Raw genomic sequence first — 27438 nt, forward strand, 5'->3', positions numbered from 1 at the left:
ACTCAAACAAGTCAATAACATCAACAAAGTTCACCTTTGTGCATTCACGCACAGTGTGAAACTTTTGGTGGACAAAATGAGACAAAGCTTTTACAAACTGTTGCATCACAGTCCACACTAAGGTGATTTCAAGAACCGCCGAAATTAGTAGGACAAAACGATTGTGACAGTCTTAAGCCGTCGTGCGGGTTCCATGGACCACTCAGGAAGGACATGATCGCTTGAGCAGGTTTGACTCTCGTTTATTCTTTCAATAAACTTCCACTCCGGTCGGGTCACTTTTCAGCTCCTTCCTCCCTGCTCGCTCCTTGGTCGCTTTTCAGCCGCCCCGTCGTCAACCTCGCCGTCTTGCTTTCCGTCTCTTCCGTTCTTTATTCACTGCTCCTTCTGCCCCGATCTCTCTTCCTTCTCTCCTTTTAAACATCGTGAGGAGATAAGGTAATTGTGTAGCGGTGCGCGATCCACACACCTGCACTTGACTGTGGCGTTGCTCCCGGCATTCTCCGCCTCCTTGCCGCCATCTTGGGCCACGCTCGTTCGCCGGCTGCACCTCTCCACAACGATGTTCACCAAATACTCTCATCAGTGAAGCAAACACACAAATATATTAAACAGTTGGGAAGGTTTGTATCGTGTTTGTCCTCAAACAAAAAACATATTAAACCAAAATTATCATTTGTTTCCATTTTTTAATCCTTTTTGAAAAAATGCTCCAGGAAGCCAGTAGGGCGCTTGCTGACCCCCGACTAGGCGTACTACGCTAACGTTGGAGAACCACTATGCTAACGTCTTTTTCATTGTTTGGGTCCAACTTGGGTGGAGGTCTGCATTGCAGTTTGCTTTTTTTTTTTTTCTTTTCATGGCCCGTGGAGGCTCAAAGGTCTGCCGTGTTGTGGGCTGGTGAGGACGTGCTGGCCGCTCTGCACCTTGGTGAGGACGTGCTGGCCGCTCTGCACCTTGGTGAGGACGTGCTGGCCGCTCTGCACCTTGGTGAGGACGTGCTGGCCGCTCTGCACCTTGGTGAGGACGTGCTGGCCGCTCTGCACCTTGGTGAGGACGTGCTGGCCGCTCTGCACCTTGGTGAGGACGTGCTGGCCGCTCTGCACCTTGGTGAGGACGTGCTGGCCGCTCTGCACCTTGGTGAGGACGTGCTGGCCGCTCTGCACCTTGGTGAGGACGTGCTGGCCGCTCTGCACCTTGGTGAGGACGTGCTGGCCGCTCTGCACCTTGGTGAGGACGTGCTGGCCGCTCTGCACCTTGGTGAGGACGTGCTGGCCGCTCTGCACCTTGGTGAGGACGTGCTGGCCAGTCTGCACCTTGGTGAGGACGTGCTGGCCGCTCTGCACCTTGGTGAGGACGTGCTGGCCGCTCTGCACCTTGGTGAGGACGTGCTGGCCGCTCTGCACCTTGGTGAGGACGTGCTGGCCGCTCTGCACCTTGGTGAGGACGTGCTGGCCGCTCTGCACCTTGGTGAGGACGTGCTGGCCGCTCTGCACCTTGGTGAGGACGTGCTGGCCGCTCTGCACCTTGGTGAGGACGTGCTGGCCAGTCTGCACCTTGGTGAGGACGTGCTGGCCGCTCTGCACCTTGGTGAGGACGTGCTGGCCGCTCTGCACCTTGGTGAGGACGTGCTGGCCGCTCTGCATCTTGGTGAGGACGTGCTGGCCGCTCTGCACCTTGGTGAGGACGTGCTGGCCGCTCTGCACCTTGGTGAGGACGTGCTGGCCGCTCTGCACCTTGGTGAGGACGTGCTGGCCGCTCTGCACCTTGCCTGACATGACACATGTGCTATTTGGAGAGGGAGGAGTCCTCAGAGTCCAAGGTGTGACCACACATCCAGGCCGGCGAGCTATGATATCATGGCCGAGACACCCCTGACCATGTTTGTCCCGCTCCATCACTCCTCACTCAGCAGCTGAAGTCGCATTTGCACATTGCTTCTTTGTTTCCTGCCGGAACCACAGCAGCGCGGTCCAAATGTTCATGAAGAAAAGCTGTGCACACGTCTTGTCTCCACATCAGCGCCGCAATACTCACTCCCAGGCTGTTTCCTCCCCTCATCCCGCTTGTTAATTACATGTAAAATACCTGCGCTTGCCGCCTGCAATATAACACTCCTCTCTGAATGTTAATTAGCTGCCTGCCAATTAAAAAATTTAAACAAACCGGCTGTGGTGGCTTCCAGGATGGAGGAATTAGTGGGGCGGGAGCGCCTTCCCTTCAGAACCATCATTACGCTGACATCAGCAGTTAGATGACCGGGCTGCATGTCTGCCTGAGAGATGCAACCTTGTGTGTTTGTTTGTTTGTGTTCTTGTATTTCTATGCTTCTTGAGACATCAACAAGGAAAAGTACCGTCCATATGAGGGAGCCAAGAATCCAAATCTTTTAAAAAGTATTTCCGTAAGAGCCACATAATATTGTTTTTCAACACTGAACACAACTAAACGTGTGCATTTTTAAGTAAGACCACCATTTCTAGAGTATAATAGGTCTCTTATTCTTTGAAATAACATTGTTATTCTGAAGCTAACCGTGGAGGGGAGCGTGGCCTGCGGGCCTGCAGCGAAGCGGGGTGTGCCAGGACCGGCCTCGAAATCAGCGACAGGTGCATAGACGGTCCACCAGGGCCTTGTTATCTAATCACCTGTCGCTCTGTTATAAGCAGCAGCCGGGAGGAGAGACAGGGTTGGAGCTGGAGCCAGAGTACGAGCGAGAACGAAAGAAAAAAATAATTGCTGGAAAGCAATTGAGAGACTTATTGAAAAATAAAAAAATATAGTAACCCTGAAACAGTTTCTCATGTAGGTTCTTGGTGGTCTGAAGAACCCCCAGGAGGGCAAGCCCTAAACAAACTAATAATAAATAAATCACTTCTTTCACTTAATGCAACTTCTTGAACTAGTGCGGTAGAAAAGGATGGATGGATTCAAATGCATGAGCATGTTTTATATTTTGAACGTTAATTTTAAAACTTTAATTACAAGTGGAAGTAGTCATTACTTATTGTGTTCAGATTTATCCAAGATCCAGGTGCAGTCATCAAAAGAGCCACATCTGGCTCACGAGCCATAGGTTCCCTACCCCTGGAATAGAGAATGTCTCATTTTCACCCCTGGTGGTGAAATCTATCAAATTTAGGGTGGCCCCGAAAAGGAGGGATTTTTCAAATTGACTATGAGTCGGTTTTAAAAGTGTTCCCCCTCTGGTCAACATATGAAATAACAAGTGTGTGTAAAATATTGAAGTGCTCCCCCTCTGGCCAACATCTGTAATAACAAGTGTGTGTAGGAAATTGAAATGCGTCCCCTTTGGCCATAATAAAAAAAAATGATATGGGGCCGATATTTGATCATTTGGGACGGGGACCCCTCGATAACAAACTTAGCAGTGAACGCTACTGTCTTTAGGACCACGCGTCAAAGCCCCCGTTTGAGGCGTCTCAAGTTTGTGTAGAGGGTTTCCCCAATGTTTGGCGCTTGCATCAGATTCTGTCCTGTCACATGGCTGCCCCGCTGTCCTGGTCAAACGTGCAAAGTCATGCTTTAATGCTGATTGTTTCCCTAAAAACTCCCAAGTGAACTTTTGTAAAATACACATGTATACAGAGTCATACTGGAACAACTTGAAGTAAATAATGAAGATTAAAAACCTGGGGATAGGTTGAGTGGCAACACTAAATTGGCCCTAGTGTGTGAATGTGAGTGTGAATGTTGTCTGTGTTGGCCCTGTGATGAGGTGGCGACTTGTCCAGGGTGTACCCTGCCTTCCGCCCGATTGTAGCTGAGATAGGCGCCAGCGCCCCCCGCGACCCCGAAAGGGAATAAGCGGTAGAAAATGGATGGATGGATGGGCATAGTATGTATACATTATTACTATTGTAAATCTTTATATGTCTAGAAAGGGTGTTTCTAAGGGGGTAAGCATTTTTCCGAGGTCTCAAGAAGGTAAAAAATACAAGAATGTGTGTGTGTGTGTGTGTGTGTGTGTGTGTGTGTGTGTGTGTGTGTGTGTGTGTGTGTGTGTGTGTGTGTGTAAAAATTAGCCACCATGTTGATCCTGCTGTCCAAACTGATCCTGTTCCATTTTATTTTCAGCATGTGGAAAATAAGCTTGTTATTTTTACTCAGTGTTGCCATGACAACGCAACCTCTTCATTTTTTCCCTGCATGCTGAAGAAAACAAGATCCTTTTTTCTATGATAGCCCGGCCCCCTTCCAAGGATTCTAACATGAATATAACAGAAGGAGGATTCCCTCTTCTTTACTTTCTTTGATAATTATTAGATTAAATGTGAGTTTACCGTGTTTTCCGTACCATCGGGCGCACCGGATTATGAGGTCGATGAGCGGCTCTAGTCATGTCTATTTTCATACAAAAGGTGCACCGGATTATAAGATGCATTAACGGGGTCATATTATTTTAATTCTAGTAAATGTAAAAGACTTCCTTGTGGTCTACATAACATGTAACGGCGGTACTTTGGTCCAAATTTTGGATAGATTTTGTTTTACAGATCATCTTCAAGTCGCTTTCTGACAGTCTGTTCAGGATGCAGTATTCTGTGGCCGGTCTTATGTACGTGGCTCACCTTCATCAGCGTCTTTTCTCCGTCATCTTTGTTGTAGCGGTGTAGCGTGCAAGGACGGGAGTGGAAGAAATGTCAAAAGATGGCGCTAATTGTTTTAATGACATTCAGACTTCACTTCAATCAATAACAGAGCTGCAGCTCCTCATCCGTGGCTCACGAGTGCAACAACAAGAAAAAACGTCCGGCCGGAACTCTCAATAACTAAAGTTCTTTGGGTGAATAATGTAAAGTCACTACACCGGTATGTTTTAGCGCTTTCATGGTGAGTTTACCAACAGATATAAGTTAGAATTTTACACTACTTTATATCAGAAATGGCAACACCGTAGGATGAATGTCCCCTAACAAGAAGATAGAAAAAAACGAAGCTTATCGACTATAGGGTCGGCACGCGCTACAAAAGCGGACGCGCGCACATTTTCAGGACTTATGCAGATCCAAGATCAGCAGGTACCAGATACCTTTTGCATAAAATTGTGAAACAAAACACCAGATAATATGTCTTACCTTATACACACAGCATAATACTTGTATGTTGAAGCATAGCACAATTCATCAAGCAGTGCGGCTTCATGGCTTACCAAAGTCATACTAAAACATCTTGGTAGATTTTTGAGCGCCGTGTGTAATGTTCTATATTTTCAATGGAACGTATAAAATGTTGTTGTTTTTTACTTGAATCATATTGCAGTCTACATGTGTGACTGCCATCTACGGGTCACAATGATCATTTCACCATATACCAAATATAATAGTTTCGAGGTCGGTAAGCGCAACCAAAATAATTTCGTATGTTGTGGACACCCGGTTATGAGGCGCACTGTCGAGTTTTGAGAAAATGAAAGCATTTTAAGTGTGCTTCATTGTCCGAAAAATACAGTCAATTACTTTGTGTGAGGAAATGGCTCAGATCCAGAACATGGTACGCAGACTTTAAAGCCATCTCAAATTTGGTATTTTGTTCCGATTTAGCCTCCTATTGTGTGTGTCTGCTGCTCTGACTGCTCAGATGACTCCACTGAGCTCTCCAAGCAGCTTTAAGACACGACTGGCAGCCGCAGGACAAAGTCATTAGTTATGCTAAGTGGACGCACAGATTAATATGGTCAGAAGCATAATTATAGCACAAGAACAACACTTAATCCCGGGGCTTTCTTCCATGCACACTGGGCTTTTGCAGCTTGATGTTTAATCCGTGGAGACTGCCTCTTGTTTGTAGATAGGAATGGAAATATGGATTAGGAATATTCAAAGTATTAATACAGTATTTGTTTTTTTGTGGACAATGACAATTTGTTGCATGGTTAACAGTTAAACTACTGACTAAGTTGCATTGAGACAAAAAGGCAAATGTATTGACTTAGGGCGGGCCTGGGCAATTATTTTGACTCGGGGGCCACAATTAGAGGAAAAAATGTGTCTGGGGGCCGGTATATCTCTTTTTAGGAACTCTAATACAAAACCTCACAATAACGTCTGATTGAATGCTAAAATCGTCCTGACAGACCGCCTTAAAATATGTAATGGAATTTTACATTTTTCTATGAATGATAAAACACTGAATATTGACAAAATATGAATGTCACACTCCCTTTCAATAGACATATTTTACAATCAAGTTAAATGCAACAAAAATGCAACAAGCAGTGAAATATGAACGCAAAGGGTACAAAATAGACCCACCTACAACCTGATATACGAACCCCGTTTCCATATGAGTTGGGAAATGGTGTTGGATGTAAATATAAACAGAATACAATGATTTGCAAATCCTTTTCAAGCCATATTCAGTTGAATATGCTACAAAGACAACGTATTTGATGTTCAAACTCATAAACATTGTTTTTTTTGTGCAAATAATCATTAACTTTAGAATTTGATGCCAGCAACACGTGACAAAGAAGTTGGGAAAGGTGGCAATAAATACTGATAAAGTTGAGGAATGCTCATCAAGCACTTATTTGGAACATCCCACAGGTACCTCGCCCCATCCTTTCTTGTGAAAGACTTAGCATTTCATGGAAGCTGCTTTTATAGCCAATCATGGCACCCACCTGTTCCCAATTAGCCTGCACACCTGTGGGATGTTCCACATAAGTGTTTGATGAGCATCCCTCAACTTTATCAGTATTTATTGCCACCTTTACCAACTTCTTTGTCACATGTTGCTGGCATCAAATTCTAAAGTTAACGATTGTTTGCAAAAAAAAAAAAAAAAAAGTTTATGAGTTTGAACATGAAATATGTTGTCTTTGTAGCATATTCAACTGAATATGGCTTGAAAAGGATTTGCAAATCATTGTATTCTGTTTATATTTACATCTAACAATTTCCCAACTCATATGGAAACGGGGTTTGTATTTGATATTTGCTGAATTTCCCCCAGGGGTCAATAAAGTACTTTCTATTCTATTCAATATATCACTAAGCTTTAGAACTTTTTGTTGGGAAAATCTCCTTCTGTGTCAGTGGAAACACTTGCCACCCACACTGTTTGGTGCCTCTTCTGAGCTGCTGTGACATACATGACCATAGCAACTAATTAGATGAACATAGCAACTAATTAGATGACCATAGTAACTCATTAGATGACCATAGTAACTTATTAGATGACCATAGTAACTCATTAGATGACCATAGTAACTAATTAGATGACCATAGTAACTAATTAGATGACCATAGTAACTAATTAGATGACCATAGTAACTAATTAGATGACCATAGTAACTCATTAGATGACCATAGTAACTAATTAGATGACCATAGTAACTCATTAGATGACCATAGTAACTAATTAGATGACCATAGTAACTAATTAGATGACCATAGTAACTCATTAGATGACCATAGTAACTCATTAGATGACCATAGTAACTCATTAGATGACCATAGTAACTAATTAGATGACCATAGTAACTAATTAGATAACCATAGTAACTTGTATATCGTCCATAAACGCAGATTCCAACAATTGAAATACTTTGTATTTCCTTGAATAGCCACCGCGTCGCTAATCATTTTAAAACTTCTTCTCGCCCCTGCACTTACCAAAGGCATGCAGTAAAAAATTGAGTGTGATGTAAGGATACCATCATGAAAAGCACATTTAATTAAAAAAAACAAAAACATTATTATGGTTATTTTTTTCAGCACCGAAGGCTTGGAATAATCTACAATGGAATATTCAACTTCAAACCTTTGTTACATGAAATGAGTTTAAAGCTTCTGTGAAAGGATTGCAGTCTACCTTGTCATATGAGCAAGTTTTAATGTTGTAAATGTGATGTTTTATGTGTTGTTTTCTGTTTTTAATGTAACCTTGCTGCTGCCCTCTTAGCCAGGTCTCCCCTGCACAAGAGATCTTTGATCTTAGCTGCTTAGAAAGGTTACCGGTAAATAAAAAAGAAATGACAAATGGTCTTACCTTTACTTCGAAATGAAATCCATGCCAGCTCCTTCTGATCAAAAGCATCGATAACTTGTTAGTAGAAGTATTCCTTATCTTTCTTCACTTTTAAAAAATCAGTTAGCTCGGGTGTTCTGCTCCGTGGGTGATGTCTTTATCCCAGGACCACCAAGAAAGGACATGACTTGAGCACTTTGACTTTGTTTCTTTTTCAATAAAACCGTAGTCCAGGTCGCTCTTCTGCTTGCTCGCCGGTATCTTGGGCCACGGTTGCTACAGCTAGCTGCTACAGCTAGCGTACCCTGCCTGTCTGTTGGACCGTCGGCTCCACAGGTGGTACCGGTATTGTAATGACTGGTGGGCATTGTGATGCCGGGTTCGATTCCCTCGAGGATGCGTCGACAAGAACACAGCAATAGTAAGTTTAAATGATTTATTAAACATAACAAAAGCAGGCTACGAACAAAAATGATGGAGCTAACAGACAAAATAAACCAAGGGCGCTAGCATAAAAGCTAGGAATAGAAAAGCTAAAAACTAAGACTGGCACAAAGGCACACAAAAAAGGAAAAAAACAATTAATCAGCGTGAGAAGCTAGCAAGAACATACTTACATGAAGTCAGTCAATATGTTGCTAGAAGGAACATTTATGGCCCCAGACTGAAGAAAGAAAAGAGGAAAGCTTATGTGGGGAGAAATCAAGGAGAAGCAGGTGTGTGGAGAAAACCAGGAGCAGGTGAAATCAATGTGTAACCATGGTAACGGACTAAACAGGAAGAAAGTGGGTCAGAAGAGGATGAAACAAAGATGGCAAAATAAACACGTGAAGATCTGAGTCCCGGATGACAAGAAGTATATTACTAAAACATAGCTGCTTACTCTTCTTGGAACTTAAATCCTACTGAAGAGATCTTAATCTTCTTCCCTTTATGACATTTCAAATTGTTGGAATCAGCCTCCTCCATTTTGAAAATGATGACAGGGGAAGTGTCACTGGTGACGTGACGTGTTTGACCCGGTGGTAATACTAAACATGTGCTAATTGTTTGGCGAAGCGAGTTTGACCCGGCAGTAATTCAAGGCAGGCGCGTACTACTTGCCTGGTGGCAATTCAAGGAAATACACTCGTTGAAGACTTGTGTCATTAGAAAACATGACAGCACCTCAGTTTCCATCTTACAGAACTAACAAAAATATTTGGGGGCCAGATTGAAAAGCTCAACGGTCCACATGTGGCCCCCGGGCCTTAATTTGCGCAGGTCTGACTTAGGGGGATGCCAGGTTGAAACGGGCCCTGCTGTGTTCATCTAAAACAGGGGTAGAGAACCTATGGCTCTAGAGCCAGATGTGGCTCTTTTGATGACTGCATCTGGCTCTCAGATCAATCTGAGCTGACGTTGCTTAACACGATAATTAATGAATAATTCCACTTGTAATCACAGTGTTAAAAATAACGTTCAAAATATAAAACATTCTCATGCATTTTTTGTTCTAGACGTTGCATTAATGGTGAGAAGTCATTTATTTATTCTTGGTTAGTGTGGGGCTTGACCTCCTGGGGGTTCTTCAGACCACCAAGAGCCTGTTTTAGGGTTACTATATTGTTTTATTTGATCAGTTTCTCAGTTGCATTCCAGCAATTGTCTTTTTCTCTTTCGTCCTCACTCGTGCTCTGGCTCCAGCCCCAACCCTGTCTCTCCTCCTGGCTGCTGCTTATAACACAGCGACAGGTGATTAGATAACAAGGCCCAGGTGGGCCTGCTACGCACCTGTCGCTGATTTCGAGGCCGGTCCTGGCAACATCCTGCTTCGCTGCAGGCCCGCAGGCCACGCCCCTTCCACAGTTAGCTTCAGAATAACAATGTTATTACAAAGAATAAGATACTTATTATACTCTGGAAATGTTGGTCTTACTTAAAAATGCACGCTTTTAGTTGTGTTCAGTGTTAAAAAAATTATGATATGGCTTTTAGGGAAATACATTTTAAAATATTTGGCTTCTTGGCTCTCTCAGCCAAATATGTCTAATGATAATGTCAATGAGGGATTTTTAATCACTGCTATGCTGAAATTATAACTAATATTGATACTGTTGTTGATAATATTCATTGTTGTTTCACTATTTTTGTTTTGTTCTGTGTGGTGTTTGTGTCTTTATTGCAGTTCTGAGTGTTGCTGGGTCAGATTTGGTTTTGGAATTGTATTGCATTGTTATGGTATTGTTGTGTATTGTTTTGTTGGATTGATAAAAAATTGATGAATGGATGTTTCTCCACACTCCTCGTAGCCATCCATGTACCCTTTATCACTGTGAAGGGCATGAAGGGTGCCAAAAAGTGTTCGGTACCCCCATTCTCTAGCACAGTGGTTCTCAAATGGGGGTACTTGAAGGTATGCCAAGGGGTACGTGAGATTTTTTTTAAAATACTCTAAAAATAGCAACAATTCAAAAATCCTTTATAAATACATTTATTGAATAATACTTTAACAAAATATGAATGTAAGTTCATGAACTGTGAAAAGAAAATACAACAATGCAATATTCAGTTTTGACAGCTAGATTTTTTGTGGACATGTTCCATAAATATTGATGTTAAAGATTTCTTTTTTTGTGAAGAAATGTTTAGAAGTAAGTTGATGAATCCAGATGGATCTCTATTACAATCCCCAAAGAGGGCTCTTTAAGTTGATGATTACTTCTATGTGCAGAAATCTGCATTTAGAATTGAATCACTTGTTTGTTTTTCAACAAGTATTTAGTTATTTTTACATCTTTTTTTCCAAATAGTTGAAGAAAGACCACTACAAATGAGCAATATTTTGCACTGTTATACAATTTAATAAATCAGAAACTGATGACATAGTGCTGTATTTTACTTCTTTATCTCTTTTTTTCAACCAAAAATGCTTTGCTGTGATTAGGGGGTACTTGAATTAAAAACATGTTCACAGGGGGTACATGACTGAAAAAAGGTTGAGAACCACTGCTCTAGCAAACTGATCTATGATATAGAATATAGATAATGATATAGAAGAAGCTGTTTCCACAATAGCGAGCCAGGAGTAACTTTGACAGAGGAGCCTTGAAATCTGTGCTTCATAAGTGTGTGTTGATGTTGTCTCCTGTCAGACTTGTCAGGTAAACACAAAGGTAGATGTTGTCCCTCTGTCAGACTCCTAATGGGAGCTTGTTAGCCCAGCAACACCACCGTCGCTGTGCAAGCAGCCTTGATGTGTTGCAGCCTGGCTGCACCCACTTTGGATCTTTATTGCATTTATACATTGTCTTTATTGCATTTATACATTGTCTTTATTGCATTTATACATTGCGGGTGTTGTCGTGCTTCTTTTGGGTTTTTATTCAATGCTCTTCACAAGATGTCTTCCCCACGAGGGCTCACTGAGCCGTCTGCGTCACCTTAATGGAGTTTGTGACAAGGAGAGTGAAGGTGAAGCCTACACACCGACACGGGATCTTGGTTATCTGCAGCATTTTTTTTATGGGGAGGGGGACGCCATGTTCCTCATGGACGTGCTCACCTGTGTCTTTCCCCCTTACCCCCTCTCTGCTCCGTCCTCCTCCAAGCACATCAGGCTCAAAAACCAAAGTTACTTAGAGTGATGGTCATGGAAAGGAATGGTGGAACTCTTCTATTATGTTAGCATCAATACTTGAATTTAGGTGTGCCAAGTGTATGGATGTGTGTATATATGTATACTGTAGTGGCTGCTGTAGGCAGGAGCTCTGTGCTCTTGTATCATCCTTTTGTGTTTCCCTCTTCTTTTCATGGCTTATTATATTTTTTTTTGCATTTTGGTCCGGGACCCTTTGGGACTGTGTGACAAGGGGTGCCACTTTCCTGACCTCTGTGGGGCTTTTTATTGTGGACTTCTGGATCTGCCTCCCGGGAGCCTTTTGGCCATGGAGACCAGCTGCTGGGTGTCTGCTACACCAGAGTCTGTTTGGAGGGACTGGAGGTGATGTGGATGAGGGGACAGGACTGCAGAGTTTGGAGGGACTGGAGGAGATGTGGATGAGGGGACAGGACTGCAGAGTTTGGAGAGACTGGAGGTGATGTGGATGAGGGGACAGGACTGCAGAGTTTGGAGGGACTGGAGGAGATGTGGATGAGGGGACAGGACTGCGGAGCTAGCACTGAGCGCTGGGACAGAGAGGCTTGGTGGTGTCTTGGCTGGGTGAGCAGGTGTCGGACACCTCAGTCACCTTGGACGTATCCTCGCTCATCCATGCGGACTGGACACTGGCCGAGAGTGAAGTCGGCTGTCTTGGTTGCTTTGTTGGGTCTGCTCCTGTCTCTGGCCATGCTCCCCCCTCCCCAGCAGACGATGGCGTGGAACACCGCAGAGGCCACCACAGTGGATATGTTTCTTTGACTTTTTATTCATAGCTGTATGTAGAAGTGTCTGCTTGTATCTGCTGCTTTAATGTCTTTCATGTCCTCTGTGTTCTTTGATGTTTGATGTTTCCCTCTCACACACATGGAAGAGGGATGTGTGCTATGGCTATGAGTTGTTGTTGTTTTTTTTTTTCCCTTGGCCTCAGTCTGCACCCCCACTCCAGGGCCTAGGCTAAGACCGATTTTTTTATTTTATTTTAATCTTCTATTTTTTAACCCTAACCCAACCCCCCCGTACCAGAAAGCACTTGATGAAAGCGGATACAACTTCACCCTCACCTATGAACCCACTCCAGGAAACCAACCAAAAAAGAGCAGAAAACAAAACAACATCATCTGGTACAACCCCCCATTCAGCAAAAACGTCTCAACCAACATCGGCCACAAGTTCCTCACTCTGATCGACAAACACTTCCCCAAAGGCAACACCCTAAGAAAAATATTCAACAAGAACAACATTAAATTGAGCTACAGCTGTATGAATTACATACAACAAATCATTTCAAACCACAACAAAGCAATTGCAAAAGGACTGCCTACCCCCAGACTAAACGACTCTGAAACCAATAAGGAATGTAACTGTCGCAAGAAACCTGATTGCCCTTTCAACGGAGGGTGCTTACAGACATCAGTCGTTTACCAAGCAAAGGTAACACGCAAGGACATTAACACATCCAACACGTACGTAGGATAAACCGAAGGAGCGTTCAAAACCAGATGTAATAATCACAGGGCCCCCTTTAGAAACCAGACTTTGCAGAATTCTACAGAACTCAGCAAACACATTTGGAACCTCAAAGACAATAATGTTGAATATTCAATAACATGGCAAATTCTTGCATCCAGCACACCTTACAACAGTGGTAATAAAAGATGCAACCTATGCTTAAAAGAGAAACTGTTTATTATATATCATCCAGATCTATCATCCCTCAACAAGCGCAGTGAAATCATTTCAACATGCCGCCACAGACGGAAACACCTCCTAGGTAACACATGAGCCAATCACCACACCCTACGCCTGCCTGTACCCACCCACTCTGTGCCCTATATAAACCATTGTATGTGAATGCTTCCATTAAAATCTCCTGATGATTGAGGGAACCCCTCATGAAACACTTCTGTAGAGATGAAGTAGTCTTGGGATTTTTTTCCCACACCTACATATATATGTATATATATATATATATATTAGGGCTATTAGGGGTGTCCCACGATTTGATTCAATATCGATTCTTGGGGTCATGATTTGATAATATATCGATTTTTTCCGATTCGATTCAATTCTCGATTCAAAAACGATATTTTTCCGATTGAAAAGGATTGTGTATTCATTCAATACATAGATTTCAGCAGGATCTACCCCAGTCTGCTCACATGCTAGCAGAGTAGTAGGTTTAAAAAAAAGCTTTTATAATTGTAAAGGACAATGTTTATCAACTGATTGCAATAATGTATTTTTTTTTTAACAATTAAACAAACCAAAAATATGACTTATTTTATCTTTGTGAAAACATTGGACACAGTGTGTTGTCCAGCTTATGAGATGCCATGCAAGTGTAAGCCACTGTGACACTATTGTTCTTTTTTATTATTTTTATAAATGTCTAATGATAATGTCAATGAGGGATTTTTAATCACTGCTATGCTGAAATTATAATGATAAATGGGTTGTACTTGTATCGCACTTTTCTACCTTCAAGGTACTCAAAGCGCTTTGACACTACTTCCACATTCACACACACATTTACACACTGATGGAGGGAGCTGCCATGCAAGGCGCCAACCAGCACCCATCAGGAGCAAGGGTGAAGTGTCTTGCTCAGGACACAACGGACGTGACGAGGTTGGTACTAGGTGGGAATTGAACCAGGGACCCTCGGGTTGCACACGGCCACTCTCCCACGGGCGCTACGCCGTGGGAGAGTGGCCTAACTAATATTGATACTGTTGTTGATAATATTCACTACTTTTGTTTTGTTCTGTGTGGTGTTTGTGTCTCCTCTCAATTGTTCTGTTTATTGCAGTTCTGAGTGTTGCTGGCTCAGGTTTGGTTTTGGAATTGGATTGCATTGTTATGGTATTGTTGTGTAGTGGTTTGTTGGAATGATTAAACAAAATAATAGATTTTTTTAAAAATGAGAATCGATTCTGAATTGCACAACGTATTCAAATCGATTTTTCCCACACTCCTAATATATATATATATATATATATATATATATACAGTATATATATACACATATATATATATATATATATATCCATCCATCCATCCATCCATCCATTTTCTACCGCTTATTCCTTTTCGGGGTCGCGGGGGGCGCTGGTGCCTATCTCAGCTACAATCGGGCGGAAGGCGGGGTACACCCTGGACAAGTCGCCACCACATCACAGGGCCAACACAGATAGACAGACAACATTCACACACTAGGGACCATTTAGTGTTGCCAATCAACCTATCCCCAGGTGCATGTCTTTGGAGGTGGGAGGGGCCTATCCCCAGGTGCATGTCTATGGAGGTGGGAGGGGCCTATCCCCAGGTGCATGTTTTTTGGAGGTGGGAGGGGCCTATCCCCAGGTGCATGTCTTTGGAGGTGGGAGGGGCCTATCCCCAGGTGCATGTCTTTGGAGGTGGGAGGGGCCTATCCCCAGGTGCATGTCTTTGGAGGTGGGAGGAAGCCGGAGTACCCGGAGGGAACCCACGCATTCACGGTGAGAACATGCAAACTCCACACAGAAAGATCCCGAGCCTGGATTTGAACCCAGGACTACTCAGGACCTTCGTATTGTGAGGCAGACGCACTAACCCCTCTGCCACCGTGACCTATATATGTATATATTAATATATATATATACATATATATATATATATATATATATATATATATATATATATATATATGAAATACTTGACAGTGGCATTCGTGTTATGTGATAATGTTTTCTTTGTTTTTGTTCTTTTGGTTTTTGGACTCTTTGTGCACTCTTGTTTTGTCACCATGACAACCACTAGTTTCACCTGTCATGTGTTCGGACTCACGCACCTGTCACTAATCATGTCTGTATTTGGGGGGCAGCATGGCATAGTGGGTAGAGCGGCCGTGCCAGAAACCTGAGGGTTGCAAGTTCGCTCCCCGCCTTTTGACATCCAAATCGCTGCCTTTGTGCCCTTGGGCAGGACACTTCACCCTTGCTCCCGGTTGCTGCTCAAGCTGGTAAATACTTGAATTGTAGCTGTAAATATACTCCTCCACTCTTAACCACGCCCCTTCCTCTCCTCTGACCACGCCCCCCAGCTCATGAAATGGGAGCTCTCAAAGTTGGCACAAATTACATTTTGGTACCAGTCCCAAAATATTGGTGTCGGCACAACACTACCAGGTCATTTCTGGTGGAAAGACAGGGGGGGACATTATTTATGTTCCTGTGGTGAAAAGGAGTCTTTTGTTCCATCCCAGGTGAGTTATTACTAAAGATGTTGAGAGACACACACGCTTCCTTCGCTTCGCTGCCTCTGAGAAGAAGTCAAAGCTGCCTGTGCTTCCCCAACATGACCACCAAGATGCTGCCTGAGTGCGTGAGGCGGCAGCTAAACATCCCATAGGTGATGGAGCCGTGCCATCAGCAGCCAGATAATGAGACGGGGGAGGGGAGGGGAGGGGGCGGGGCAAGGCGGACGCCCCAAGTCCTCGCTTGACTTTTCCACTTCTGCAACAACATCAACATGGCAGGAGCTCGTCTATTTTTAGATGGCCTTTTTACACGCCGCGTGTCGGTGGAGGCCGCTTCAAGCGGGCAAATAAGCCAGTCTCTCCCGCTCTTGCCTTGTCACACCGGTGTTGGACCCCAATCTGTTAACCATCACAATTTGTAACTCCAGGGGGCGATGTTCCCATGGCGTTTGTTTGATGGTTAAACAGCGAGGCCGAAGAGGAGGAGAAGAAGAACGCTTGCATAAATGATGTAAAGCAGGGGTCAGCAACCTTTGTGAAAGCAAGAGGTACTTCTTGGCTACTGATTCATGCCAAGGGCTCCCAGTTTGATACACACTTCAATAAATTGCCAGAAATAGCCAATTTGCTTAATTTACATTTAATTTAAAAAAAATAAAAAAAAAAAAAAAAAAAAAAATATATATATATATATATATATTTGGGCTGTGAATCTTTGGGTGTCCCACAATCCGATTCAATATCGATTCTTGGGGTCGCGATTTGATTATATATCGATTTTTTTTCAATTCAACGCGATTCTCGATTCAAAAAAATATTTTTCTAATTGAAAAGGATTCTCTATTCATTCAATACACATGATCTACCCCAGTCTGCTGACATTCAAGCAGAGTAGTAGATTTTTGTAAAAAAGCTTTTATAATTGTAAAGGACAATGTTTTATCAACTGATTGCAATAATGTCAATTTGTTTGAACTATTAAACAAACCAAAAATATGACTTATTTTATCTTTGTGAAAACTTTTGACACAGTGTGTTGTCCAGCTTATGAGATGCCATGCAAGTGTAAGCCACTGTGACACTATTGTTCTTTTTTATTATTTGTATAAATGTCTAATGATAATGTCAATGAGGGATTTTTAATCACTGCTATGTTGAAATTATAACTAATATTGATACTGTTGTTGATAATATTCACTACTTTTGTTTTGTTCTGTGTGGTGTTTGTGTCTCCTCTCAATTGTTCTGTTTATTGCAGTTCTGAGTGTTGCTGGCTCAGCTTTGCTTTTGGAATTGATTGCATTGTTATGGTATTGCTGTGTATTGTTTTGTTGGATTGATTAAAAAAACAAAAACAGAAAAAAAAAAATTTTTTAAATCGATTTAAAAAAAAATGAGAATCGATTCTGAATCGCACAACATCATCGATTCGAATCATACTCGAATCTATTTTTTCCAACACCCCTAATATATATATGTATATATATATATATATATATATATATATATATATATATATATATATATATATATATATATATATATATAATGGGTATTTCTGTCTGTCATTCCATCAAACATTTTTTTTCCTTTTACGGAAAGTTTTTGTAGAGAATAAATGATGAAAAAAACACTTAATTTAAAAGAAGAGAAAACAGGAAAAAAATAAAAATTACATTTTAAAACAGTTTATTTTCAATTTCGACTCTTTGAATTTCAAAATTCACCCGAAAAAAAGAAGAGAAAAAGTAGCTCATTCGAATATTTTTGAAAAAAGTAAAACAATAATTAATGGAACATCATTAGTCATTTTTCCTGATTAAGAATAATTTTAGAATTTTGATGACATGTTTTAAATAGGTTAAAATCCAATCTACACTTTGTTAGAATATATAACAAATTGGACCAAGCTATATTTCTAACAAAGACAAATCATTATTTCTTCTAGATTTTCCAGACCAAAACTTTTAAAAGAAATTCAAAAGACTTTGAAATAAGATTTAAATTTGATTCTACAGATTTTCTAGATTTGCCAGGATATTTTTTTTTAAATTTTAATCATAATAAGTTTGAAGAAATATTTCACTAATATTCTTTGTCCAAAAAACAGAAGCTAAAATGAAGAATGAAATTAAAATGTATTTATTATTTTTTACAATAAAAAAAAATGTACTTGAACATTGATTTAAATTGTCAGGAAAGAAGAGGAAGGAATTTAAAAGGTAAAAAGGTATATGTGTTTAAAAATACTAAAATCATTTTTAAGGTTGTATTTTTTCTCTAAAATTGTCTTTCTGAAAGTCATAAAAAGAAAAGTAAAAAAAATAAATTAATTTATCTAAACAAGTGAAGACCAAGTCTTTAAAATATTTTCTTGGATTTTCAAATTCTATTTGAGTTTTGTCTCTCTTAGAATTAAAAATGTCCAGCAAAGCGAGACCAGCTTGCTAGTAAATAAATACAATTTAAAAAATAGAGGCAGCTCACTGGTAAGTGCTGCTATTTGAGCTATTTTTAGAACAGGCCAGCGGGCGACTCATCTGGTCCTCACGTTGGTGACCCCTGACATAAATTATCCTCAATGCTGAACCGTCAGTAGTCCGAATTTCAGCATGAATAAATGACACATATTCTTGAAATCAATGACTTCCTTTCATTATAGTAGAAGTTTATTCTATCAACTGTTGATTCTCTCTCTCACGTACATTTTCTAATATAGATCAGACTACACACGCACATGCGCTTGTTGTGTTTGTTACGGCTCTATGTTCACTAATCTTAAGCCAGGCATCTAAATGACAATTTCCTGCCCTAGTCTCTTATTCTTTTTAATAACATTGTTATTCTAATGCTAACTGTGGAGGGGACGTGGCCTGCGGGCCTGCAGCAAAGCAGGGTGTGCCAGGACCGGCCTCGAAATCAGCGACAGGTGCGTAGAAGGCCCACCTGGGCCTTGTTATCTAATCACCTGTCGCTGTGTTATAAGCAGCAGCCAGGAGGAGAGACGGGGTTGGGGCTGGAGCCAGAGCACGAGCGAGAACGAAAGAGAAAAAGACAATTGCTGGGAAGCAACTGAGAGACTTATTGAAAAATAAAACAATATTGTAACCCTGAAACAGGCTCTTGGTGGTCTGAAGAACCCCCAGGAGGTCAAGCCCCACACTAACCAAGAATAAATAAATGACTTCTTACCATTACTTCTTGAACATAAAAAAGCATGAGAATGTTTTATATTTTCAACGTTATTTTCAACAAGTGGAATTATTCATTATTTATCGTGTCAAGCGATGTCAGCTCAGATTTATCCAAGAGCCAGATGCAGTCATCAAAAGAGCCACATCTGGCTCACGAGCCATAGGTTCCCTACCCTGCTTTATGCTTTGAACTTTTCATATGTTTTTGATCATGTTTATTTCTAGACTTCGCCGATCCCTTCAGTTATGTATTTCCTTGTTTGTGTTCGTGCCATTTGATTCACCTGCTCTGGCGCCAGGCACACCTGTCTTCTGATGATTATTTGTGTATTTAAGCCCACCTGATTCCTTAGTTGGCTCTCGGTCCATTGTTTGCTAACGGCAACATTCACGTATGTGTCCTCTGCTTTAGTTGTGCTAAGTTCCGTCTTAGCTTGGCGTGCTTTCGGCACGTCACCGTTTTGGACCCTTTTGTATCCTGCTAAGTTTAGCGTTAGCTTCCGTGCTTTATTTTGTCCTTTTTGTAGCAGTGTTATTTTATTTTTGTATTAAAAAGCAAGTTCTTACCTGCAATCCTGCTGACTGGTCCAAGTGCGTCCTTGAAGTGGCGAGTCTGTGCAGCAAGTCCGCGACAAAAATGTGAAAATTACATTTTGAAACATAGTTGATCTTCAATTTCGACTCTTTCAAATTCAAAATTCAACCTAAAAAAATGAAGAGAAAAACTAGCTAACTCGAATCTTTTTGAAAAAAAAAAAAAAAAAAAAGTAGTAATTTTTCCTGATTAAGATTAATTTTAGAATTTTGATGACATGTTTTAAATAGGTTAAAATCCATTTTGAAATAAGATTTACATTTGATTCTACAGATTTTCTAGATTTGCCAGAATATTTTTTTTAAATGTTAATCATAATAAGTTTGAAGAAATATTTCACAAATATTCTTTACAATAAAAATAAAATAAAACAATTCTTGAACAATGATTTCAATTGTCAGGAAAGAAGAGGAAGGAATTGAAAAGGTAAAAAGGTAAATGTGTTTAAAAATCCTAAAATCATTTTTAAGGTTGTATTTTTTCTCTAAAATTGTCTTTCTGAAAGTTATAAGAAGCAAAGTAAAAAATAAATGAATTTATTTAAACAAGTGAAGACCAAGTCTTTCAAATATTTTCTTGGATTTTCACATTTTATTTGAGTTTTGTCCCTCTCAGAATTAAAAATGCCGTGCAAAGCGAGACCAGCTTGCTAGTATCATACCGGGGCGGTATAGCTCAGTTGGCAGAGTGGCCGTGCCAGCAACCTGAGGGTTGCAGGTTCGATTCCCGCTTCCGCCATCCTAGTCACTGCCGTTGTGTCCTTGGGCAAGACACTTGACCCACCTGCTGCCAGTGCCACCCACACTGCTTTCAATGTAACTTAGATATTGGGTGTCACTATGTAAAGTGCTTTGAGTCACTAGAGAAAAGCGCTATATAAATATAATTCACTTCACTAGTAAATACATAAAATGTAAAACAATAGAGGCAGCTCACTGGTAAGTGCTGCTATTTGAGCTATTTTTAGAAGAGGCCAGCGGGCGACTCATCTGGTCCTTACGTTGCTGACCCCTGCTTTACATCATTTATGCAAGCGTTCTTCTTCTTCTCCTCTTTGGCCTCGCCCTTTAACCATCAAACAAACGCCATGGGAACATCGCCCCCTGGAGTTACAAATTGTGATGGTTAACAGATGTGGTCCAACACCGGTGTGCAATGAAAAAGGAATGACACCAAAACAACTGTAGTGAGCCCTGATGATGTCATCCTTTTTCCTTTTTCCTTTTCCCCCCCAACATGCAGCCATGCTTGTGCAAAACAGCGTTAAAGAGCACATGACAGCGTTAAAGAGCACATGACAGCGTTAAAGAGCACATGACAGCGTTAAAGAGCACATGACAGCGTTAAAGAGCACATGACAGCGTTAAAGAGCACATGACAGCGTTAAAGAGCACATGACAGCGTTAAAGAGCACATGACAGCGTTAAAGAGCACATGACAGCGTTAAAGAGCACATGACAGCGTTAAAGAGCACATGACACTGTCTTTGTGGCTGTGTGGGTGTCACCAGAGAGAGAGAGGAGGTTTCATTTTGGAGCAGCAAACATATTCCTTGTTTGCAACATCTCCTGGCTATTCATCATCACCGAGCAGAATTAAAAATGAAAAAAAAAAAAAGCAAAGCCAGCCAAAAAGCGGCGAGGCCCCAGCTGGAGGAAGCTATTTGCATCACGGGCAAAATTGTCTCAATAAAGCGGAAAGTTTCGTCATTTTCTTCCAGCGGAAGCGGATATTTTTAGCCCGATAACAGTCAGCCAGCTGAGAAAGTTACCCTCTGGTTACCATGTCGGAAATTAGGAGCGGATTGGTGAATTCTAAGCCGTCATGCCTCCCTCTCCTGACAAGCAGTGACCTTTCAGTCTTACCATTTGGAGCTTGGATATTTACATCTATTAAAGGCCTACTGAAGTCACATGTTCTTATTTCAACGGGGATAGCAGCTCCATTCTATCTCTCATACTTCATCATTTCACCATATTTTGGCTGAAAGGATTTAGTAGAGAACATCAACTTTTGGTGCGGATAAAAAAAGCCTTGCCTGTACCGGAAGTAGCAGACGATGTGCGCGTGACGTCACGGGTTGTGGAGCTCCTCACATCTGAACATTGTTTACAATCATGGCCACCAGCAGCGAGAGCGATTCGGACCGAGAAAGCCACGATTTCCCCATTAATTTGAGCGAGGCTGAAATATTCGTGGATGAGGAAAGTGAGAGTGAAGGACTAGAAAGAAAGAAAAAAGACTATACAGTGTGTCATGGGTGTCAAACTCTGGGCCGCGGGCCAAAATTTCATTTGGCCCTTGTGGCAATATCAAATGAACATTAGAGCTGGCCCGCCGGTATTACACACCGCATTTCACCGCTAATACTTATACTTGCCGACCCTCCAGAAAATCTAAAAAAGGACACCATTCTCCCGAATTTCTCCCGACTTCCATCCGGACAACAATATTGTGGGCGTGCCTTAAAGGTACAGCCTTTGACGTCCCCTACAACCTGTCGTCACGTCCGCTTTTCCTCCTTTAAAACTGCGTGCCGGCACAGTCACGTAATGTATGTAGCTTCTACACACACCTAAGTGAATGCAGGTCATACTTGGACAACAGCCATACAGGTCACACTGAGGGTGGACGTATAAACAACTTTAACACTGTTACAAATATGTGCCACACTGTGAACCCACACCAAACAAGAATGACACACACATTTGCACCGTAACACAACATAAACACAACAGAACAAATACCCAGAAACCCTTGCAGCACTAACTCCTCCGGGACGCTCCAATATCTGGTTTGGGCCCATCAGATTAGATCAGTGTGAATGTTGCTTCCACTCATTGTTGTTTTTTTATTTTCAAGTTTATTATTAGCCTGTGGAAAAATTTTATTTTGATATTTACCTCAGAAGGCTGCAAATAAAAAAGAGGTATTCAATTGTTATTCAAATGTTATTTTTTAATTATTATCATTATTATTTAAACTGGATTTTGCATGTCACTAAAGTTATGTAAGTCTTGCTTGTTCAATATTTAATGCAAAACGTGTTTGGGTCCCGATTAAAAGGTTCCTTTGTTCAACCTTTGAAATGTTGGCCCACTCAGTATTTGACTTTGACACACCTGGGCTACCCGCGACCCCGAAAGGGAATAAGCGGTAGAAAATGGATGGATGGACACCTGGGCTACGCGGATCCTTGATTGTTTCGCCTCTTTTATATATTCTGATCACGTTTAGTTCTAGACTCGGCCGATCCCTGTTTTTTTGTGCACTTCCTGTTTTGTCTCGTTTCCATGGTTTCGTCATTTGTTCATCTGCTCTGGCGTCTAATTCTTGTTTGAGTGTATCAGCCTGAGTCTAAGTCTTGTTTGTACCAGCCTGAGTCCGTCCTCGGTCCATTGTTTGCTTTTAGTCTCCTGTATTATTCATGCTTCTGTGCACCTGGTTTCTTTAGACTTTTGGCTCCTGCTAAGTTTTAGCTTTAGCTTCCCGTGCGAAGGAACGCGCTTTATTTGACATTTTTGCACCTTTTTGTTTTATTATATTAAAATCAAATTCTTACCTGCAATCCTGCCTGAGTGCTCGTGTGCATTCACAAAGTGTCAACTCCGCGCAGCAAGTGCGCCGTACGTCTGACACAGTGGGAGCAATTCAGATGTTATTAGACACATTTACTAGGATCATTCTGGAAAATCCCTTATCTGCTTATTGTGTTACTAGTGTTTTAGTGAGATTATATGGTGGTACCTGTACAACCTGGAGGTCGGCCCCGCACCTTTCTTCAGCACCAGTTGACGCGTGGTGGCGATGCCCATCTCTGCCCTTCGCAAGGGACCCTCTTCGAAACACGATCTTTCGAAATGATGGCTGCATAATACACTGTACTTTGTGTGTGTGGTCCAATCCAACCGTGTTCGCTTGACATCTCTGTTCCAGAGTAAAGCTTCACCGTCATCTTTGGGGAATGTAAACAATGAAACAACGACTGGGTTTGTGTTGCTAAAGCCGGCCGCAATACACCGCTTCCCACCTACAGCTTTCTTCTTTGATGTCTCCATTTTTCATTGAACAAATTGCAAAAGTTTCAGCAACACAGAAGTCCAGAATACTGTGGAATTATGCGATGAAAACAGACGACTTATAGCTGGGAACTATGCTGGAACAAAATGTCCTCTACAATGCGTGATGTCATGCGCACGTGTCATCATACCGCGACGTTTCAACAGGATATTTTGGAGCGAAATTTAAAATTGCAATTTAGTAAACTAAAGCGGGCGTATTGTCATGTGTTGCAATGTTAATATTTCATCATTGATATATAAACTATCAGACTGTGTGGTGGCTAGTAAGTAGGACTTTAATGTGGGGAATTATGCACAAATTATTTTTATACTCTGCTGCAAATTACTACATAAATATGGTTAGGTGTTAATCAAATAATGCTTTATTCAGGGTTCATAAAATAGCATTAAAGTAATTGTATTCTGTTTATATTTACATCTAACACCATTTCCCAACTCATATGGAAACAGGGTTTGTATATGAATGTATATTCTATCGTATCAACAACATGACTGCAAATTGTTAGTTGCTGAATTGTCTGGGTCTGCTTTTGTGTATTTGCATGCGCTCTGGGTGTGAACGTGTGAACGAGATGATGAGAGACATCCCTCTTTATTCCAGAATGCTTATCGTTATTAGGGTCACTGGTAAGCTAGATCCTATCCCAGCTTTATTCGGCTGAGTGGCGGGGGATACACCCCTAGCCAATGGTAAATGGTAAAGGGGTTTTACTTGAATAGTGCTTTTCTACCTTCAAGGTACTCAAAGTGCTTTGACACTACTTCCACATTCACCCATTCACACACTGATGGCAGAAGCTGCCATCCAAGGCCCTAACCACGACCCATCAGGAGCAAGGGTGAAGTGTCTTGCCCAAGGACACAATGGATGTGACTAGGTTGGTAAAAGCTGGGGATCGAACTAGGAACCCTCAGGTTGCTGGCACAGCCACTTTCCCAAACGCGCCACGCCGTCCCCAATGGCAGTATGGTCACAAATTTTTTTTTTTTAAAAAGGGTTACACATTTCAGAATAAATCAATGCCTACTCAGGATTTAGTCAGGCGGGGGCCACATCATGACATCATACTGGCCCCTGAGTTCGGTTTAGAACTTTGGAGGCAAACATTTTCACAGAAAATTCCTAAAACCACTAGATTGCTCCTGTTGTTGAGAAGAACTTGGACCACTCCTGTTGTTGAGAAGAACTTGGACCACTCCTGTTGTTGAGAAGAACTTGGACCACTGCACGCTCATTGGCAGATCCTTGCATTGACATTTTAACCTTGCTAGCAAACAGAACACTGGGGGCCAACATTGTGATTTACATAATTGAGGCGTTCCTCAAGGCGCCCCTTTGAGTCCTCTCCTTTTTGGCAGTGTGGAGAATGTATATATTTTTAAGAGTTCTTTCTTTATTGACAGTCATATTTAAAGCAGCTTTTTCTTTTCCATTTCTACTCTTTCTGCTTGTATCTTATGTCCGCAAGTAAACTCTGTGCTTTACCTTGAAGTGGTTGGAATGTGGGAATATAGCATACTCTCTTTTTACCTTATCAGTATTAGAACAATGAGGCTGTATTCCTTTCTGGGCAGGGTGGGGGCTGTTTTCATATTCAATAAGTTGTCTCTTCCCATTTGGCTTTCAGACCACTTCTGGATGCTGGTATTAGCACATTTGTAAGGACTGGTCTCCTAAAGCTTTAGTAAAACTTGATGATATTCCTATTCTGTCTTGATGGTCCTTCTTACACAACATATGTCATCTGAAAAGAACTTGGGATTGACCAGGGACTTTTATTCTCTGAGAGGAAGACTGGTCAGACACAACAATAGTTACACATGTTTTGAATCAGTATCAGCATTGTTGTGACCAATACTGCCCTTTTAACTACTTGATGATGGGTCGATACCCAAAATTGTAGTATTGCCCAAAACTAATGTAAAGTATTAAACATTGCTCCTGTTGTTGAGAAGAACTTGGACCTCTGCACACTCATTGGCAGATCCTTGCATTGACATTTTGACCTTGCTTGTAAACACTGGGGGCCAAACTTGTGATTTACATAATTGAGGCGTTCCTCAAGGCGCCCCTTTGAGTCCTCCCCTTTTTGGCAGTTACACATGTTTTTGCATCAGTATCAGCATTGTTGTGACCATACTGCCCTTTTAACTACTTGATGATGGGTCGATACCCAAAATTGGAGTATCACCCAAAACTCAATCAGTTTACTTATATAGCCCTAAATCACAAGTGTCTCAAAGGGCTGCACAAGCCACATCAACATACTCGGCTAAGATCCCGCGTTAAGGAAAGAAAAAAACTCAACCCAATGAGATAACAATGAGAAACCTTGGAGGGGACCGAAGATGTGGGGAATCCCCTCCCACCCATCCCTCTCGGGCGACCGGTGCAATGGACGTCGAGTGAATTTAGCATAATAGTGTGAGAGTCCAGTCCATAGTGGATCTAACATAATAGTGAGAGTCCAGTCCATAGTGGATCTAACATAATAGTGAGAGTCCAGTCCATAGTGGATCTAACATAATAGTGAGAGTCCAGTCCATAGTGGATCTAACATAATAGTGTGAGAGTCCAGTCCATAGTGGATCTAACATAATAGTGAGAGTCCAGTCCATTGTGGATCTAACATAATACTGTGAGAGTCCAGTCCATAGTGGATCTAACATAATACTGTGAGAGTCCAGTCCATAGTGGATCTAACATAATAGTGAGAGACTCTAGTCCATAGTAGATCTAACATAATAGTGTGAGAGTCCAGTCCATAGTGGATCTAACATAATAGTGAGAGTCCAGTCCATAGTGGATCTAACATAATAGTGAGAGTCCAGTCCATAGTGGATCCAACATAATAGTGAGAGTCCAGTCCATAGTGGATCTAACATAATAGTGAGAGTCCAGTCCATAGTGGATCTAACATAATAGTGAAGGTCCAGTCCATAGTGGATCTAACATAATCGTGAGAGTCCAGTCCAGAGTGGATCTGATATAATAGTGAGAGTCCAGTCCATGGTGGATCTAACATAATAGTGTGAGAGTCCAGTCCATAGTGGATCTAACATAATAGTGAGAGTCCAGTCCATAGTGGATCTAACATAATAGTAAGAGTCCAGTCCATAGTGGATCTAACATTATAGTGAGAGTCCAGTCCATAGTGGATCTAACATAATAGTGAGAGTCCAGTCCATAGTAGATCTAACATAATAGTGAGAGTCCAGTCCATAGTGGATCTAACATAATAGTGAGAGTCCAGTCCATAGTGGATCTAACATAATAGTGAGAGACTCTAGTCCATAGTAGATCTAACATAATAGTGTGAGAGTCCAGTCCATAGTGGATCTAACATAATAGTGAGAGACTCTAGTCCATAGTAGATCTAACATAATAGTGAGAGTCCAGTCCATAGTGGATCTAACATAATAGTGTGAGAGTCCAGTCCATAGTGGATCTAACATAATAGTGTGAGAGTCCAGTCCATAGTGGATCTAACATAATAGTGTGAGAGTCCAGTCCACAGTGGATCTAACATAATAGTGTGAGAGTCCAGTCCATAGTGGATCTAACATAATAGTGAGAGTCCAGTCCATAGTGGATCTAACATAATAGTGAGAGTCCAGTCCATAGTGGATCTAACTTAATAGTGAGAGTCCAGTCCATAGTGGATCTAACATAATAATGGGAGTCCAGTCCATAG

The 27438-nt window shown here is 41.6% G+C and overlaps 1 protein-coding gene across 2 annotated transcripts in view; it reads left to right on the forward strand.

Annotated features, from left to right (window-relative positions):
* The window catches only part of gabrb2a (gamma-aminobutyric acid type A receptor subunit beta2a), a 144651-nt gene that overhangs the window by 22665 nt on the left and 94548 nt on the right, over positions 1–27438 (forward strand). The gene's annotated exons all lie outside the window — the stretch shown is intronic.

Source organism: Nerophis ophidion, linkage group LG05 (genome assembly GCF_033978795.1).
Source record: "Nerophis ophidion isolate RoL-2023_Sa linkage group LG05, RoL_Noph_v1.0, whole genome shotgun sequence".
NCBI lineage: Eukaryota > Metazoa > Chordata > Actinopteri > Syngnathiformes > Syngnathidae > Nerophis > Nerophis ophidion.